The sequence below is a fragment of the Anser anser genome (genome assembly GCF_964211835.1).
Source record: "Anser anser genome assembly, chromosome: 26".
In the NCBI taxonomy this organism is placed as follows: Eukaryota; Metazoa; Chordata; class Aves; order Anseriformes; family Anatidae; genus Anser; species Anser anser.
Genome location: NC_139747.1, coordinates 4,583,003 through 4,594,752, shown reverse-complemented (window position 1 = coordinate 4,594,752; position 11,750 = coordinate 4,583,003). Strand labels below are relative to the sequence as shown.

The 11,750-nt window shown below is 57.2% G+C and overlaps 1 long non-coding RNA gene across 1 annotated transcript; it reads left to right on the top strand.

The window, feature by feature from the left end:
- Nucleotides 1-9,486: 9,486 nt before the first annotated feature.
- LOC310886659 lies at nucleotides 9,487-10,759 on the top strand. Its single transcript, XR_014575408.1, has 2 exons — nucleotides 9,487-9,712; nucleotides 10,399-10,759. It is a non-coding gene; the product is annotated as an uncharacterized lncRNA (long non-coding RNA).
- The last annotated feature ends 991 nt before the right edge of the window (nucleotides 10,760-11,750 follow it).

The following is an 11,750-nucleotide window of genomic DNA, read 5'->3' as shown; positions in this document are numbered from 1 at the left end:
GGGCGGCCCACCAGATGAAGATCGGCCCTGTGCAATTCTTCGCGCAGCGGCAGAAAGACGGGGCCATAGCCAAGTATGCCGGCTACCCGTGACCCTGCGCTCCTCGACGGCCCCTGCAGCACCCAGTGGCGCTGAGCTCAGCACGCAGGCACAGAGACCTCTGCAGGCACCTGCTCCAGCTTGAGCCGCACTCTTCAGCCCTTTCCCCTCTCGCTTGCCCTTACCCTTCTTTAGTGCTGTAGCTAGTCAGTGTTTCTCACTGTCAGGGATGGGCAACGGGGGGGGATGGGAGATGGGGGGGTCACGAATGAGTGTTGGGAGTGTTGCGATGGAAGCTGTTGGGATGGGCAATACCTGGCATGGGCAAGTTTGGGCATGGGAACTGCTTGTTGGGACACAAAATGGCAGGGATTGAAAGCTTATTTCTTCCTTTCTGGTCCTTTCTCTGCTTTATAGCCTTTTTTCTTAAATTCCTCTAGTGTAGGTGTTCACTCAGCAACGCCTCTGCCTGCAGTTGTTCTGGCAGTGGGATGCCGAGGGGATTTAATGCAGCCCGCTCCCGCTGCCCATGCTCAGTCCGTGAATGGATGTGGGCATGGCCAGCACGGACGGGAGAAAATGGGTGGATGGATGGATGGATGGATGGATGGATGGATGGATGGATGGATGGATGGATGGGAGTTGGGAACTGAGCCTTGGGATCAGCAATGGGAGGTTGCTGGGATAGGAAATGATCAGTGGGATGGGAAGTCATGACGGTGATGGGGATTCATTAGTGTGAAATGATGGGAAATTGCTAGGTGATTTTGTGATATTGTGATCATGGTGGATTTTTTGTGATATTTTGTGATGTTGTGATCATGGTGGTGATAGGAGAGCATTAGGCTGGGAAAAAATTGTTTACATTAATAAATTTTATTGATTGTCTTTTTAATGTATTGTATGATTTGTATTATTATTTTCTATTCCTTCATTATTAAACTCTTTATCAATGCCTATGAGCTTTTATTTTCCTTCCGATTCTCTGCACGTTCACTCAGGATGGGGGGACGTGAGCGAACAGATGTGTGGTGCTGAGCGGCCTGCCGGGTTACACCACAACAGACTTTTTGGCAGCCAAGCTGGGGCACAAAGGGTTGAGCTAACGTCACATCTGACCGGAATGTTTTAAAAGAGTGTTTCTTATAAGCTTTCTCTGAGATTGATAGTTGCTGGTCACAATGTTGATTTTTTCCTTTCTGGTGTTGTTTTTCTGTGCTTTTTAGGTGCTTTTTCTTAATCCCTTTCTTGTTGTTTATGATCCCTGGGGGCTGGCCTATGTTTGCTGATGGTTTTGCCCACTTGCAGGTAGCACGTGCTCCTCTTGCACCGACGGTGAACTTAACCCAGTATTTGTCCCCGAATGACAACCTCTGTGGTTAGACAAGGAGTTAAAAATTCCAGCCAGCGATCAGACCTAAGGCAGGATGCCTACAGGTGGCAAGGGCTGGGGGGGGATGTGGGCCGGTTTTTATCACGATTGCCACCTCCGATGGCTTTGGAATTCAGCCCTGAACAAATGTGGTATCCTACGGCGCTGCTAAAAGGTTTTAGAAAGGTGTGCCCCGATGCTGGCAGTGCCAGAGATTTACAGCTCGCCAAGTTGTCCGAGAAAAGTTTGGATTTGTTACCCGATGCGCAAGAAGCCAATCCAGACACCAGGTCGAGACACAGTTTTCTTTCAGAACTGCGCGAGTCTGGGTACCAGGTGGTTTCCCACAAAGCCAGCACATGGAAAGATTTTCCACGCCACGCTTGATACAATCTTTTATCACTACATTTCCATGCTAGTACAATCCCCTAACTTCTCACAGGTTCCAGAATTAGCCTACGGTTGACATGACAAAATGATTCTGCGCATCCTCAGAGGGGAAGGGTCTCCTGTTGGGCTGGGGTCTCTCACTCTAGGGGTGTGATTTTTTGTATTAGAATGAGGGTACTTCGTCTTAGAATAGCTTTCCATTGTTTTCCAGTGGTTTCCAACAGATGGATTAGTATCAAACTCCAGTGCACGTGTGTAGGATTTTTCCTTACAAAAGGGTCTTCTCGAGTAAATAGATTCCTAGTTATTCATCCTTTAGATAGCTCCAACTCCAGGGTCATCTTTGCCCTTGCCTGAAAATACCCATTTGGTATCTGTTCTCATGAAACAAAGTTGACGAAAAACAAACAAACAAACAAACAACACAAAACCAGTTCCTAGCACCAGCGGCTTGTTAGCTGGGTCTGCTCTGTGTGTTTTGAAGACTATTCAGTCCAATTCAGCACCTTCAAGAGAAATTGTGTGGGTCTATGAAAATGCGTCTTGATCTGATGCAAGCCTGTGACGCACCCTGAAGGCCCTCCAAGCCCTGGGATGGGCTCTGAGGCCCTTCCGAGCCCTGGGATGTTACCCGCAGCCACTCCAACCCCTTTGACGGGCCCTGCGGCCTCTCCAGCCCCGCTGACAGGCCCTGCAGCCACTCCAACCCTCTGACGGACCCTACAGCTGGCTCCGGGGACTGCCCTGTGGCATTCCCAGGCACCGATACACACAAGATGAAAGAATGGATGCACAAGTCATCTCGTTTAGTAAGGGAAGAGAGTCCTACTGAGAAGGGGAAGGAGCAATAGGAAGGCGAAGCAGCCTACCCCAGTGGAGGGCCGTCCTAGGGAACAGCAGGCTGAAGACCACCATCTAAAAGCAGCAGTAACCAGGTGATCCCGATCTCTGGGTGAGCTGTGAGACATGCGGAAAGATTTCAGCTGTCCTCCAGGCGAGCACATTGTCACCTTGCTGCTGCCATGCTGGGATAACGGCTCCGGTGTCCGGGCTGTGTCTGTGCTGTGCCTGTGCTCTGTGCTGGGCCTGTGCTCTCTGTGCTCTGTCCGTGCTGTGTCCGTGCTGTGTCCGGGCTGTGTCCGTGCTGTGTCTGGGCTCTGTCCGGGCTGTGTCTGTGCTCTCTGTGCTGTGTACGTGCTCTGGCTGGGCTGTGTCTGGGCTGTGCTCTGTGGTCTGTCTGTATTGGCCTCCTTTCTCCCCAGTTCTTCTCAGAGCCTGTCTTCAGATGAACAGTCTCAGTCCTTTGTCAGCCATCCCGAGACAAGCCACCACCCCCGACGGGACCGCTGAAATCAGAGGGTGCACCTTCCTGTCTGTGGTAGCAAGAACTCTCTGGTAGGCAACAAGATCCGGGACGAGCCCCTAAACCCTGAGAAAAATCTCAATAATTTTCTTCAGACAGGATCTTCTGTGGAGCTTTTTTATTCGCGATTGCAATGGCGGGCGTCCTGCAAGCAGGAGCGCGCAGTAAAAGTTTATCATAACCGTGTATTCCCTATTACCCGACACCTGATTTCTCCCCTGTTTCTTCATTGGCTGAGTACTACGGGTTCACAGCCTACTCGACGCACTACTATACCATATATGTACAATTTTATTTGACCAACCGTTAATTTCTCCTTATCCTTTTATTTTTTCCTTCTTCTCTTGTGACTAGAGGGCCCGTGATCTTTGCTTTTACTGATCTCGCACTGCTCATCCTGTTTTTCTTCGCTATCCTCGTGATTTTGGGACAGTGGGACCTTCCCCTTATCTGCTTAACAGAGTCCCCACTGCTATGCCACACACAATGCCACTTTTGCATATGCAAGGTTAGTGGATTTTTCCACTGCAAAAACACCTTCTATTGCAAAAACACAACTTTGTTTCTCACAAGGAGAAAAAACAACACGCCTAAAGTCGAAGCCACACGCTAGAAAGAGAGGAGGATGCGCAGCACGGGAAGCTTCCCACAGAAAGGAGCTGCATTTGGGGTAAAAATCTGTCCCTTTTTATGTCATTGAGGCATACGAGGGCGTAGGACACCAGCACTTCAGGTAACCAAGAGATGCTGTGCGTTTCGATCCGTCCCCCTGAGACAGCCACTAGGTGACGATGTTTCCAATTTTCTTTCAAGAAACCTTGCTTTCTCAGGCCCAGGTGTCCAGCTGCACATCGAGGACGTCCCTGGCTCCCAGGCGCAGTTCCCAGGCCGAAGGCCGAGCTCCCATCCGAACCCCCGGCCCGGCAGACATTGCTCCTGGCGTTGCGCAGCAGCCATTTCATGTCAGCCTTTGCTCATGGCAGTCAGCTTAGCGCCGTCAGTGCTGCCATCGGGGTGCCCGAGAGCCGTGTGAGGTCAGCAGAGAGTCACTGTCAGCCTTTGACCTCACAAAGGTGGGTGGCCATAAGTGCCCTGAGCGTCCAGCTCGCATGGAGTACTGCTGGTGGCACTCAAGGCATGGAGGTCTGCATGGTGCAATGGGAGACGCCGATGTCCTGCTGGTATTTTCACTGCCACAGTAGTGCCTCTTATAATGCTACTGTTAATTAGTGCTCTACCCTTCCGATCTTTTACTAAGGTAGCTAGAGAGAAGTGCAGACACCTGTTTATTTCCTGGTAATACCTGCAAGAACCATCTATCTACATCTTCGCCAGATTCATCATAGCGCTCTTGGTACCGCTGATCTGTGTTGCCCTGGAATAAAGTGCAATCGTTAGCACGCCAAGTGTCCATGCCCTTGCATCTACCAGAATCGTGCAAATCCCTGTTGGGATCTCTCTCTAGCTGTGGGCTGGCTAAGCTGTCTTTTGGATGGTGAAAATGGGAAATCGTGGGGATGGGAAATGATGAGTGGGATGAGAAATGATTGCTGGGATGGGAAGACTTCCTTGGGCTGGAAAGCCATGGGGCTAGGAAATGAAAGAGACGGGAAAGCTTCCTTGGGATGGGAAAGCTTCCTTGGGAAGGAAAAGCATGGGGATGAGATACCTTCCCTGGGGAGGAAGGCATCCTTAAGGAAAGGCATTGGGATAGGAAATCTTCCTTGGGGAGGAAATCATTGGAAAGGAAAAGCATTGGGGTAGGGAAATCTCTCTTGCGATGGGAAATTATTGGGATGGGAAATCTTGAATGGGGTGGGTACGATTCATTGGGGTAGGAAATAGTTGGAAAAGAAATCCAAGGGATGGGAAGTCTTTGGGATGAGATCTCATGGGATTAAGAAACGCTTCGTGCTGATGGGAAATAGTTTGCATGGGAATCTGTTGGGCTGTGAAACTGTCGGGATGGGAAATCGCCGGGAGGATGAAAAGTCTTGGGATGGAAAAGTCTTGGGATGGAAAATCCTTGGGAGGGGAAAGTGTTGGAGTGCGAAACCCCCCTGGGCCTGGCAAATGAGGACTGGGACGGGAAAGGCTCATGGGGATGGAAACTGATGGCGCTGGGAAGCCTGCTTGGGTAGAGAAACTGCAGTCCTCACCAAGATGGCGGTGAGGGGCTGGTCAGCCGTTGGGGCGGAGCCCCCGTTGCCCGGGTTCCCCAACGAACCGCCCCACTCTCCAGCGACCATGGCAGGTACAGCAGCGGGCTCCCGCTCCTCCCGGGGCTGCGGCCCTGCCGGCGAGCCCAGCGCCCGAGAGCTCAGCCCAGCGCCCTTTTTCCTCACAGAGAGATTCCCCAGACGGCTGCCGCCGGTGCCGCAGACGCCCAACTCCCCCTTCGTTGTCCCAGCTGAGCCGCCAACGGTGGCTGCCTGGCTGCTGCCCTCCTTCCCCGGAGCGATGGCGGTGCCCTTGCAGCCCCCCCAGGTACCCACCCTCTCCTACGCGCTGCCCCAGGCCACCGTCTGGCACGTGGTGCCGGAGGTCCAGGGGCAGGTGCTGCAGCTCCCACCCGTGGCGCAGCTGCCACCTGGGGGGCACCTCCCACCCGAGGGGCACCACCTGCAGCTGGTGCAGCTCCCCCCCGTGGGGCATATCCTGCAGCCGGTGCAGCTCTCCCCCGTGGGGCATAACCTGCAGGTGGTGCACCTCCCATCCGAGGGGCATAACCTGCAGCCGGTGCAGCTCCCCCCCGTGGGGCATAACCTGCAGCCGGTGCAGCTCCCCCCCGTGGGGCATAACCTGCAGGTGGTGCAGCTCCCCCCCGTGGGGCATAACCTGCAGGTGGTGCACCTCCCACCCGAGGGGCATAACCTGCAGGTGGTGCAGCTCCCACCCGAGGGGCATAACCTGCAGCCGGTGCACCTCCCACCCGAGGGGCATAACCTGCAGCCGGTGCAGCTCCCCCCCGTGGGGCAGCTCCCCCACACCGCTCTTCCCTGTGCCCCTGTCTGCCAGTGCGGACAGCCCATGGTGACGGGGACACTGGTGCCCCACCATGCGCTGGGGCTGGGGCCCAGGGCCGTGCTCCACGGGGAGCCCCTGCACCCCGCAGGCACCTGCCTGTTGCAGGCCCCCGCCCACCGCAGGCCCCCGCCACCCCTCGTCCCGGGGCCTCGGCTCCGGGGGCAGGCGCTCCCCACGCCCCGCACCGTGACCAGCAGCCAGGGGCAGCTGCCGGAGCCCTGCGACCACGCCGTGGGGCTCAGCGAGGACCAGGGGCCCCCGCTGCCTGACCCCACTCCCCCCGAGCCTTTCCTGGCTCCATCGACCCGCAGCACCCAGACGGCGACGCCCGACGGTGAGTTTGGCGCTGGCACAGCCGCCCCGTTGTCGCCCCACACCCATGAGCCATGGGAAAGCTGACATCGCCCGTCTTGGGGGATTTTCTTGCTTCGTCCTCAGCGGCGACAGCCCCGCAGGTGCCTGAGGAGCCCCCGCAGCTGCCCGAGCTGGGCCCTGATGCCTTCGCCGAGGCCTTTCCAGAGCTGGCAGGGGACAGCCAGCTGCTGCAGCACCTGCAGGACCAGCTCCTGGCCGACCTGGACATCCCCGGCACGGAGGAGCTGTTCAGCTGGCTCGAGGCCGTGGAGCCCCAGGACGCCTTCCCCGATTCGCCCAGCAGTCCTGCCCTCAGCCGCCTCCTCTCCCAGCTGCCCGACCTCTCCGAGGACATCGAGGAGCCGAGCACGCAGGGACTGGAAGCCACAGGAGCCCTCGGTGAGGTACCCTCAACCCCTGGGGTGTACCCCGAGAAGGTTGGGGGTGGGCTGTTGGTGCAGTCCCCTGTTGTGCCGGCATTGAGCCCCCCGCTCAGCCCTGCAGCCAGTCCCCTGCCCGGTGCCCTTAGCAGACCCCTACCCAGTCCACCCCTGAGTCCCCCCAGGAGGTCCCCTGACACCCAGGTCCTCAGTTCCCCTAGGAGACCCCTGCCCAACGCCCCCCTGAGTCCCCCCAAGAGGTCCCCTGACACCCAAGTCCTCCGTGACCAGAGGACACCCCTGCCCAAATGCCCCCTGGGTCCCCTCAAGAGCCCCCTGGCTGCCCCTGCGTCCACCGGCACCAAGCGGGGGGCCAAGCGCCGCGCGCCCACCAGCACCCCCGGGACAGCGGAGAGCTCCCAGCCCAAGAGGCCAGCAACAGAGAAACCCCCCGGCAAGGAGAGGAAGATGCTGCTGGGCCAGGGTGTCCAAGGCCCCGAGACGCCTTGCCAGGGACGCCGTGCCAGGGACGCCAGGATGTCCAAGGCCCCAGGACGCCGTGGCAGCAGCAGGCAAGACGGCAGCGGCAGGCAGCAGCCAGCGACCAACAACAGCCGGGCGCCCAGCAAGAGAGCCCGAAGCGCGGGGGCTGCTGGGGGGCAAGGAGCAGCGTCGCCGCCTCCCCGCAGAGCGCGGCTGCTGCCGGAGACTCCGAGCGCGGAGCCCGGTGCCGTGCGGCCCCAGGACAGCCTCTGTCCCCAAGGCGTCAGGGCCAAGACGCTGCAGCGCCAGCGCCAGGGCACAAAGACCCCCAGCGAGACTTTGCAGCCGCTGGGGGCCAGGGCGAAGGCGCTGGGGCCAGGGCGCCAGCTGCCCTGTGTGCAGCCGCAGCCCACCTCCAGCAGCCCCAGCACGATGCCCAGCGCCGCGCAGACAGTGCCAGCTGTGCCCGCTGCCCCCCAATCCCCAGCTGGCGGCAAAGAGAAGGTGGTGCCGGCACCACCAGGCAGCACGGCGTGAACAGGGGACGCTGCCCTAGAGCAGGCGCCCAGAGCGCTGTGCCTGCCAGCCGCGGGGGGCCAAGCGCAGCGGGGGGCTCTGCCCACACAGCCGCGCATGCTGCAGCCCCTGGCACGGCCCCGCGTGGACTACGTGCCCTGCGTGGGGCCCTGGGCAGGCGGTGACGCGGCGCCCACGCCGCTGGAGGAGCAGGAGGAGCCGGTGCCCATCACGCTGCAGCAGCGTCCCGAGCGGGAGCGCCTGAAGCAGCTGGCCCAGGAGGAGCGGCAGCGGGCGGCCCACCAGATGAAGATCGGCCCTGTGCAATTCTTCGCGCAGCGGCAGAAAGACGGGGCCATAGCCAAGTATGCCGGCTACCCGTGACCCTGCGCTCCTCGACGGCCCCTGCAGCACCCAGTGGTGCTGAGCTCAGCACGCAGGCACAGAGACCTCTGCAGGCACCTGCTCCAGCTTGAGCCGCACTCTTCAGCCCTTTCCCCTCTCGCTTGCCCTTACCCTTCTTTAGTGCTGTAGCTAGTCAGTGTTTCTCACTGTCAGGGATGGGCAACGGGGGGGGATGGGAGATGGGGGGGTCACGAATGAGTGTTGGGAGTGTTGCGATGGAAGCTGTTGGGATGGGCAATACCTGGCATGGGCAAGTTTGGGCATGGGAACTGCTTGTTGGGACACAAAATGGCAGGGATTGAAAGCTTATTTCTTCCTTTCTGGTCCTTTCTCTGCTTTATAGCCTTTTTTCTTAAATTCCTCTAGTGTAGGTGTTCACTCAGCAACGCCTCTGCCTGCAGTTGTTCTGGCAGTGGGATGCCGAGGGGATTTAATGCAGCCCGCTCCCGCTGCCCATGCTCAGTCCGTGAATGGATGTGGGCATGGCCAGCACGGACGGGAGAAAATGGGTGGATGGATGGATGGATGGATGGATGGATGGATGGATGGATGGATGGATGGATGGATGGGAGTTGGGAACTGAGCCTTGGGATCGGCAATGGGAGGTTGCTGGGTAGGAAATGATCAGTGGGATGGGAAGTCATGACGGTGATGGGGATTCATTAGTGTGAAATGATGGGAAATTGCTAGGTGATTTTGTGATATTGTGATCATGGTGGATTTTTTGTGATATTTTGTGATGTTGTGATCATGGTGGTGATAGGAGAGCATTAGGCTGGGAAAAAATTGTTTACATTAATAAATTTTATTGATTGTCTTGTTAATGTATTGTATGATTTGTATTATTATTTTCTATTCCTTTATTATTAAACTCTTTATCAATGCCTATGAGCTTTTATTTTCCTTCCGATTCTCTGCACGTTCACTCAGGATGGGGGGACAGGAGCGGACGGATGTGTCGCTTGCCCCTTGCCCCCTTCAGTCGGTGTTCCCCGCTCGGGGGGGGCAACAGGGGGATGGGAAATGGGGGGGGCCCGGCCGAAGGCGCTTTGCACAGCCCCAGGAGGTGGCAGCAGAGCCCCAGGAGCCGCCGGCCCCTCCTCGGGCTCTTCTCATCCCAGAGAGGAACCGGGGGTGGGGCAACGTGAGGCCGCAGGAAATATTTGCCTTTTTTCCCCCTAAAAAAAAAAAGGGGGGGAAGAATGGGGCTGGTGCCCCTGTGCTGCCGCACCCTATGGGGACACCACAAAGACGTCTGCGGGACGGGTCCTGATGCCTAAAAGCCCTCTAATTCCCAGCAAACGCACGAGGTTATCGAATAAATGAAGACGTAGATGAGTGTGTCCAGCCCGGGATTGGGGCCTTTGCTGTAAAAAAAAAAATGTGGGATTGGGGTCTTTACTATCAAAATTGTGGGATGGGAGACTTTGCTTTAAAAAATTGAGGGATTGGGGATTTTGCTTTAAGAAAAATATGTGGGGTTGGAGCCTTCGCTATCAAAATCCCGGGACTGGGGTCTTTGCTGTAAAAAATTGTGGGATTGGAGACTTTACTATCAAAATTGTGGGATTGGAGACTTTACTATCAAAATTGTGGGATTGGAGACTTTGCTTTAAAAAATTGTGGGATTGGAGACTTTGCTTTAAAAAATTGAGGGATTGGAGACTTTGCTTTTAAAAATTGAGGGATTGGAGACTTTGCTTTAAAAAATTGTGGGATTGGAGACTTTGCTTTTAAAAATTGAGGGATTGGAGACTTTGCTTTAAAAAATTGTGGGACTGGAGGCTTTGTTGTAAAAAAAAAAAAAAGTGGGGTTGGAGCCTTTGCTATCAAAATTGTGGGGTTGGAGCCTTTGCTTTAAAAAGTTGTGAGGTTGGAGCCTTTACTATCAAAATTGTGGGACTGGAGATTTTGCTTTAAAAAAATGTGGAGTTGGAGACTAAAAAATTGTGGGGTTGGAGACTTCGCTTTAAAAAACTGAGGGATTGGAGTCTTTGCTATCAAAATTGTGGGGCTGGAGCCCTTGCTGTAAAAAATGTGGATTTTTTTTTTTTTTTGGTCTTTTGAAGGTCCTGCTCAATATTTTGGGCCGTCACAGCGGAGACGCCTTCCTAAATCCCAGCCTCGTTGGGACTCGGGGCACCCCGGGGACGGTGACACCCCGGGCACGGTGACGCCGCCAGCGGGCCGTAATCTCCCCGCCGCGCCCCGTCCCGCCGGGCACCTGCCGCCCCGCGATAAGGCCAAGGATTTCCGAGCCGCCGTGCTTCGTTAGGGCTCCGCTAATTAACCCCACACACACACCCCTTGGCCTACCCTGGGCACAAAAAACAGGGGAAAAAAAAAAACCACTTTTTGGGTACAGGAGGTGGCAGGAGGTTTCGGGATGAGCTGGTTGACTGCAGTCGCCCCTAAAACACCCAAACCTTTTTTTTTGTGTGTGTTTTGTTTTATTTTTTTGGGGGGGTGACGGCCCCGGCCCCCCCCCAGCCGCGTTTATCTGGTTCTCTGGGGTGAGTCACCCCGGGGCAGGGCTGGGTTTTGGGGCGTGGGCCCCCCCCGCACCTCGGTGGGGCCTTGCCTTAAAGGGGGGGGGGCTTCTGGGGGGGGCAGGGGGCCCTTTTGGGGGGCAGGGGGCCCTTTTGGGGGGGCAGAGGTCTCTTTTTTGGGGGGGGTTCTGTTTTGGGGTGCCCCCAGCTTCTGGGGGGGGTCTCTTGGGTGTTTGGGTTGTGGGGGGTGCTTCCTTGGGGGCACCTGGGGCGGATTTTTTTGGGGGGGTCCCTTCTTCTGGGGGGGGATTTTGGGGTTCCTCTGTCTGGGAGGGGTCCTGATTTTTTTTTGGGGGGGGGGGGCTGGGAGAGGGGGTTCGGGCCTGGGGGAGGGGCCCTGGCCCTGGGGTTTGGGTTTTGGGGGGGGTCCCAGCTTCTGGGGGGGGGGGGATTTTGGGGGTGCCCCTGCCTGGGGTGGGGGCTATGCTTTGGGGGGGGAGGTCCTGGGGGTGCACCCGAAGTGGGGAAGGGCTCTGGCCTTGAGGGAGGGGTCCCAGCTTCTGGGGGGGCTGCCCCTGGGGGAGATTTTGGGGAGGGATTTTGGGGTGTCCCTCCCTGGGGGGGGCCCTGCTCTGGTGTGGGGGGGTTCTGGGGGGGGTCCTTTGCCTGGGGGATGGGCTCTGGCCCGGGGGGGGGGGCATTTTGGGGGGGGTCCTAGCTTTTGGGGGGGGGATTTTGGGGGGGCCCTGCTCCATGGGGGGGGGAGGTCTTGGGGATGCCCCTGCCCCTGGGGGGGCGTTCTGGGGGGGGGTCCCCTGCCTGGGGGATGGGCTCTGGCCCGGGGGGGGGCATTTTGGGGGGCTCTCAGCTTTTGGGGGGGGGATTTTGGGGGGGCCCTGCTCCATGGGGGTGTCATGGGGGGGTCCCAGCTT